Source organism: Rhyacophila brunnea, unplaced genomic scaffold, assembly GCF_057557595.1.
Source record: "Rhyacophila brunnea isolate RB1 unplaced genomic scaffold, BYU_Rbru_1.0 scaffold_15, whole genome shotgun sequence".
Taxonomy (NCBI): Eukaryota; Metazoa; Arthropoda; class Insecta; order Trichoptera; family Rhyacophilidae; genus Rhyacophila; species Rhyacophila brunnea.
Window position 1 is genome coordinate 39,729,057 of NW_028232806.1, and position 8,016 is coordinate 39,737,072.

An 8,016-nucleotide genomic window follows, 5' to 3' on the forward strand; every position below is an offset into this window, starting at 1 on the left:
AGATTTGTATATTCGTGCGCCGCAGTACGTGAAACATGAGTTCGTGTAACATTTAATCAAATGAGTTCTTCGTTGAACGTTTCACCGTGGAATACATTTGTACGTATGCTACAACATGTGGAGATGTCTTTACTAGGTTAGGTTAGGGTTAATCTAATTGGAACACTACTATCGCCGCATTTTGTAAGATACGTGCAAATGTATTCCACGGTGAAATGTTCAACGGAGAACTCGTCATTTAATAAAATGTTATACGAACTCATGTTTCACGTACTACGGCGCACGATTAAGTGTCCCACGATGAACTGCATACGTACAACTTACATGCAACCCTCTGTGTTTATATATTTATGGTGGCCAAATTTTTTAGGCAGAAATAGTGGATATCTTGGTTTTTTTAGGCATTTACCGGATTTTTCGGAATTGTTGTGACTTTTCCATATCCCCTTTCCTTAGTTCTTCTTGGAGATCTTTCTTCTCTCTTGGCTGCTCGGATTTGGAGACGGCGTCTCTTTTAGTTAACCAAGAGATGTTCTGTGATGTCAAGCTCTTCCAGTGTCGAGACATAAATGTTTATCTTGTCAGTTATGGAATGCGGATCATCCTCCGTCAACACGGCATGTCTATGTCTATGACCCTATCAGATTCTCTGAAAGTCCAGGTTTCAACACCGTATTTATTTTATAAGAAGATAAAACATATTTTTCATATCTCGGTTAGATGACTCATAGCGTTCTTAAAAAAATTCTTCGCCTAACTTCTTTCCACCGCCTAGCTTACACCGGGCCGGTGGCCGTGCGGCTTAAGCGTTGGACTATCACGCAGTGGGTCCCAGGTTCGAATCCCTGGGTCTGGCAAGTGCACATATTGTTTTTCAATGTGTGTCTGTCATGGTATGGACCTAATAGGTTGAGCAAGTGGCTGACATCCATTTCTCGTAAAAAAACAAAATCTTTTAATACAAACCTCTACTATGTGGAGGCGCATAATATGATCCTATCAGGATCGGACATGGTCGAAAGAAAGAACTTCTTTCACGCAGCCATCGGATTCATTGAGGATTAATCCGATTTATATGAAGTCGCTCACTCTCCTACTCACAGTACTGAATAAAATTATGTACGAAATAGATATATGCAAACGGTGGTTATTCCATTGTAGCTTCCTCAAAATAAATTATTATACATTGGTAGCCGTTTATATTTCGGGAATTGGCAACACTGGTATTGCTAGGTGCAATTTGACTTCTGTATTTTGAAGTTTGACATTTTTAACGGCAAAAGTACTCAGAAAGTTTTAACAAACGGACGCTTTTTGTTTTCTTTAAATTCATTTGAAAAAATTATCTCGACCAAAAAATGGAATTAACTCGTGACAGTTTTCGTGTGCTTATTTTTCACAACTTTCGATGTGAATTATCGCAAGAACAGTGCATTGTTGAACTAAGTGCTTTATATGGCGATAAAGCACCATCAAAAACTACGGTATATTGCTGGTTTAACGAATTTTATCGTGGCCGTCGTTTGCTCACAGACGAGCCGCGTGAAGGTCGTCCAAAATTGGTCGTTTCTCCAGAAAACATCGATGCTGTGCGTGAACTGATAATGCAAGATCATCATGTGATATACAGTGAGATTGAGGCATCCCTGTGCATTAGTAATACTAGCGTGTATACGATCTTGCATAAACATTTAGACGTGAAGAAGCTATGTTCGATTTGGATCCCGCATAACTTGACAATCGCACAAAAAAGGCGCGTGTCGATTGCTGCAAGGAAATGCTCAAAAAATACGATCGAGGTGCTTCAAAAAACGTTTATAAGATTATTATATATGACGAATCTTGGATCTATACGTATGAGCCCGAAAGTAAACAGCAGTTGACCATATGGGTCTTCCAAATTGAGCTTAAACCAACAAAAGTTGCTTGCGCTCGAAGCACTTCGAAGCAAATGGTCGCCTGTTTTTTCGGAAAAACGGGCCATATCGCAACTGTGCCTTTAAAAAATTGTAGAACAGTCAATTTTTAATAGGACAAAACCATTTGTTTGCCAGAAGTTTTTGGTGAAATAAGGAAAAGCAACCGTCGGCGTCAAATTATTCTCCATCATGACAATGCGAGCTCTCACACATCGGCTCAAACAAGCGCATATTTGAGCACTCAAAACATTAAATTGATGGTTCATCCGCCGTACAGCCCCGATTTGGCACCGAATGATTTCTTTTTATTCCCGACAGTCAAAGATAAATTGCGTGGTCAACAATTTTCTACACTAGAAGAGGCGGTTGATGCATTCAAAAACCATGCTTTGGAGTTACCTTCTGCAAAGTGTCAAAAATGCTTTCGAGATTGGTTCAAACGCATGGAAAAGTGTATAAATTATCGTGAAGAATATTTTTAAAAACAATAAAACTGTTTTCATTTATAAAAAAATCGTTTTTGTTTGTTATTCCCGAAATATAAATGGCTACCCTCGTATTATAGATTTTGAAAAATTGACGTTGAAGATGGCATAACTTTTTTTCTTTTATAGTGTTAACTGTCAATAAGTCATGGTGGAACTGCATTGTATTATTTGATTAATTATTTGTAATTAAATAAAACACATTTTTTTAGTACTTATTCCACTTTTTAATTATTATTTTTTGTACCGGTTTCGTCCTCTTCAAGGGGACATTATCATCTGAGTTGATAAATTATTCAATAAATTATTTTATTTATTTGGTATGTGCTAATAATACGTTTATAGCTAATGTGATACCTAATATAGTATATTATATATTTTTAGGGTTGATTTCGCAGGCATTCTCTGCAAATACATCTGAAGCTGTAATATACAGGTAAATACTAAAGCTTTAAATTATGATTCATAAGTACATACCTACATAATAATATACATATTGATGGTGCAGATCACAAAAAAAATCCAAAGTCTAACGTTTTTGTATTTTTTAAAGATTGTGTAACTTTATTTGTAACCAATATAAACTGTATTACATTTATCATGGCATATAAGTATTGCGCACTCAGATTTGTTGAAATATTTGACATATGAGGTTTTCCTTTACATTACATTTTATGAAAAAAGTAAATAAATTTTATTTAAAAAATAATTAAACCGTTTGCGTGACATACGAGTGAAATATTTAATGGCTGCGTAATTAATTAATGAATAACAATCAATGTATATTTAACTAATGTACATATTTACATGTATATGTAGAAAGCTTTTTTTTTTAATTGTAACATATTTAAATTATAAATGTGGTAAAGAGTCATAAAAATGGCGACAGTCACTTGGAATAACACATTTTAGTTCCTGAAAGTGTTTCAACTTGTTGGCCGTTATTTTTTCTTGATCCGTGCAATCTTGAATAAACAATTGTAACTATAATGTGTGTAAAACTCCCACCTCCGCACCCGTTATGTATATGCAGCCACGTCATACGCGGCCGGCTAACATAACCTTTACGTGTGCCAGATCAAAGAATTTAAGCCCTCATTTTGTCCCGAGCAGAGCCGCACGGGACTGGTGATGCAACCTTGCACCGAAGTGCGAATGCATGATGTTAATTTATATGGCAACTATCAGAGTGACTTTAATTTGAAGAGTCGCAATGGGAGTCGAGAGTGTCCCGCTCCCCGTACGCTCTGGCGTATTTAGTAAAGGCCGCAAAATTGGCCTCAGTTGTCACCATGTCCGCGTGTCATATTGGGCCCGAATGGGGTCGGACCCGGGCAAACAACTCCGCTCGTTCGGGGCCCATAAGTGGACAGTCCCACAGGACGTGCTCTGCGTCCTGCTGGTCGTGTCCACATGAGCAACCCGACCCATGTCTTGTCAAACCAAACTCCTGCAGTTTGGCCGCAAAGTTTCTATGGCCAGTCATGAATTGACTGGTCCAGTGGGTTGGCATCAGTTTCCTCGTCATGTGTCTCACTGACGCATCTGGAAAGTATAGAAAAGTCTGGCGGCCCTTAGGGGAAGCCACCCACCTCGCCTGCCATGCCGCATATGCGGTCTTGTAGATACAGTCTTTCTGTAGCTCACGCCCTCCACTCTCGATGGGCGGTGTCAGAAGGACGCCGGCGAGAGTTGTATTGATCCTCATCATAAGGAGAGTGATCGATCCTCTAATTTGAACGTGCAAGTCGAGGGGAAAGACCCCCGCAAGGACCGCCAGGGCATACGTAGATGTGGTCCTATAGGTATTAGTAAGGCCAATCAGAGCAGCCCTCTGTCCGCTAAGCAGAGTCCTCTTCACAATTGTCAGCGAGGCTTTGGTGTGCCACACGCTGGAGGCATAGCTAGCGATGCCCATAAATATAGCCCCGTAGGCGATTCTTAGGGCCCGAGGCTTTAGGTCCCCAATTGTTGCCCGCCAGGCGAGCAACCTTCTAATAGGCTGAGTTGGTCTTAGCCACAATTACTTTAGCATGCTTCAAAAAGGTATGCTTCTCGTCCAGAACGACCCCCAAGTAGAAACAATTGGAACTGTTATGATCTTCGGTCGTCTCGGTATCTCTTTAAGATCATGACTATAATTAATTATGTACTTATATTTTCCCATTTAAAAGGTAAGCCAAGTGACACACATCGTTAACAATTGGATCCCTTTTTTTGTTTCTGGATCTTACTAACGTATACCGAAGTCACTAGTACATTATAGTTAAGTAAAACATCATGAGTTGCATAGTGTGCTCTGTAAGGAAATGACATATTTATGGCTTTTCATGTAGCCACTGCATAATCAGATGGCAGATGAGTTTCCTTGTTTTTCAATTTTCTTGCGATTGCAGCATGTACAGAATCTCCCTCCATTTACGCGTGCCCAACACCAAGTATTTTTGAAAAGGTGCCTACCTAATCTCGAATTGATATTTTACTGTCAATTCGAGGAGTGCATTAAATTTGCAAGAATATTGTTCTTATTTTGATACACGCACCCATCGCTCAATATTTTAATGGACTGGTTTCTAATGTAATATGAGATTTGTTAGGTGATTAATCAAAAGATGTTAATGTCGGAGCTTCTAAGTTTTCTTATAACTGAACTGCATCAATTTTTTTAAATTCATTACATCTATCTTTGTAAACTCGACAAAGGCCCATTGTAATTATTTTAATTGAGATTGAAGAGACTATGGCTAATTTATCAATATTCTTGTTTAGGATTGACGAACCAAGATCTCTGCAGAATGATTACCTTAAGAGTGTCGAACGACTTCGGAGACAAAATGACGAGTGAGTTTTTTAAATTTTATTATATTCACAATAATTGTTTTAGTAGAAAATATGCCCCACATCAAAAAAAACTTTTTCATTTTAATTAATCATATTTACTCTGGTCTGGCAGCACGTTTATAAGAAGTTGGATTACAATGTTTTTTCCAAAATCAGTAAGGATGGATTGCCTACGAAGAGTGCGTGCAGTACGCATTTCCGGTTTGAAATCTGTTCCTCAAGCCAAACGTAATTCAAAATGGTTGCGAAACGATCAGATCATGTTTGACATATTGAACTGCTTCCAGCTTAAAATGTCGGCCAAAGTGACACTTCATACAGTAAACTTAGTAGTGATGGATACTTGTCTTGTCTTGTTCCTGTGGTACGAGGGTGGGTCAATAATTCCTTAGAAAAAAGCATTAAAACAGTTTTTATTTTTGTATTTTTTTTTTATTTCTCAACATAATCTCCTTGGAGCTCAATACACTTGGTTAGACGTTTCTCAATTTTTTTTAAGCCGTCAGAAAAATAAGTTTTCGGAAGGTCCTCAAAATAAGCATTTGTCCGATCGATGACTTCTTCATTTGAAAAAAAACGTTGTCCACTTAGCCATTGTTTTAAGTTTGGGAAAAGGAAAAAGTCACTGGGGGCTAAATCTGGCGAATACGGTGGGTGGTCGACCAATTCGAACTTCAATTCTTCAATTTTAGCCATTGATCGTAAACATGTGTGAACACGGGCATTGTCCTGATGAAAGAGGATTTTTTTCCTGTTTAAATGAGGCCGTTTTTCTTCAATTTTGTTTTTTAGCTGGTCCAATAAAGATGCATAATAATCCCCTGTTATTGTTTTTCCTTTTTCCAAATAGTCAACGAAAATAATTCCACGTGCATCCCAAAATACAGTAGCCATAACCTTACCAGCTGATTTTACGGTTTTCGCCTTCTTTGGACATGGTTCGCCTTTCGCAATCCACTGCTTTGACTGTTCTTTCGTCTCGGGAGTATAGTGGTGTATCCATGTTTCATCTACAGTCACAAAGCGACGAAAAAATTCATCCGGATTGCGTTGCATGAGCGACAACAGGGCTTTAGAGGCCACCACCCTATTGCGTTTATTGTCGACTGTGAGCAAACGCGGCACCCATCTTGCAGAAATTTTTTTCATGCCCAATTTGTCATGTAAAATAGAAATGACGCTACCTTTTGAGATCCCTGTAACCTCAATTATCTCACTCAACTTTAATCTTCGGTCACTTAACACCATATCGTGGATTTTATTGATCATTTCTGGTGTAGTCACCTCTACAGGACGTCCTGAGCGTGGTTCATCCTTTGTTGATGTACGACCACGTTTAAATTCATTTAACCAGTTATAAATAGTTGCAAGTGAAGGAGCAGATATGCCGTGAACTAAATCCAACTCATTTTTTATTTCCTTTGCTGTTAACCCTTTTATATTAAAATGTTTAATAACAGCTCTAAACTCAATTTTCTCCATTTTCCATTTTTCCATTTTCCACAAGCAAATTTTTTTTTTAAATGTACGAGAAACACACAACAACCCGACCAATCTGATTGAAACTTCGCAGCATACTGAATCGGTAGTGCCGCTGCATGAAAACAAACCGCTTACAGTACTAGTCGCGCCACCTGTCGGCTTTTCTAAGGACTTATTGACCCACCCTCGTATTTTACAAATGGGTTAGAATTTGGCATGCGCACGAAAAAATTAGTAAAAGTAGATCTTAAATAACTTTGCTCGTGAGAAGAAATCGAGTAATGAAAGTACCTGCTAAATAAAAATAATAATTGTTATTTTACAGAGGTGGGGCTGGATGTATTATGCCCCACAGTATGGAAAATGGCACGTACAGCCTACGTGGCTCACGCGTGGTCAAAGGAGGACAACTGGCGCCTTTTTATTCTATACTAACATTGACCTGTCAACCGGGATTTATGGCTTCCAGTAATGAATTTATTATTTGTGATGATACTATCAACAATTGGTCCGAAGAGTTGGCAACGTGTAAGAGTGAGTAATTTAGTGAATATTTAAGATATTTTGCAAAATGGTATTAACTCAAAGAGATATTTTAATTAAGTTGTAATGTTAACCTTATCTTATACCTCAAGTAACATTATCATTAACCTAACCTGGCCCGAGGACTTTATATTGCCAAAGACTGTCAATATTGTATGTTAACCCACACTTTGGATATATCTACATATTGAAGAATCATCACGTAAGACAAAATATTATAATAAATTATATTTTGTTTCGTTAATATGATATTATAATAAAAGAAATTGTATCTTCACTACACCACTCCACAACTGCATAAGTATTAGGTAGAGGTGAAATAAAAAAAATACATACACATCACACTGGTATAATAATAGACGTCTGATAAATAATATATACTGAATATGAGATATTTTAAAATAAATAAGTTTAGAGCCACTTAACTAAACTGTATTTGATAATTTTGTACAGTCTACTACTGTAACCATGTAAAGTATTTTATAAATTAAAATGAATTATAAACTTACGTTAACCAAGTAAACGCTGAATCTCCTGAAAAGGTTTGTTAATACACCTAAAATATATTATGTTTTTATTGAATTGGCATATATTATGTACAATAACAATAATTTTCTAAAATATCGTAGAAATAACAAAGAAATTAAATTTCAAAACTGATAAAATTAAAATCTTTAATTGCTAAACCTAAAAAATATTCTAACGCCGTAATAATATAATTTAAAACATAAATACCTACAGAATGT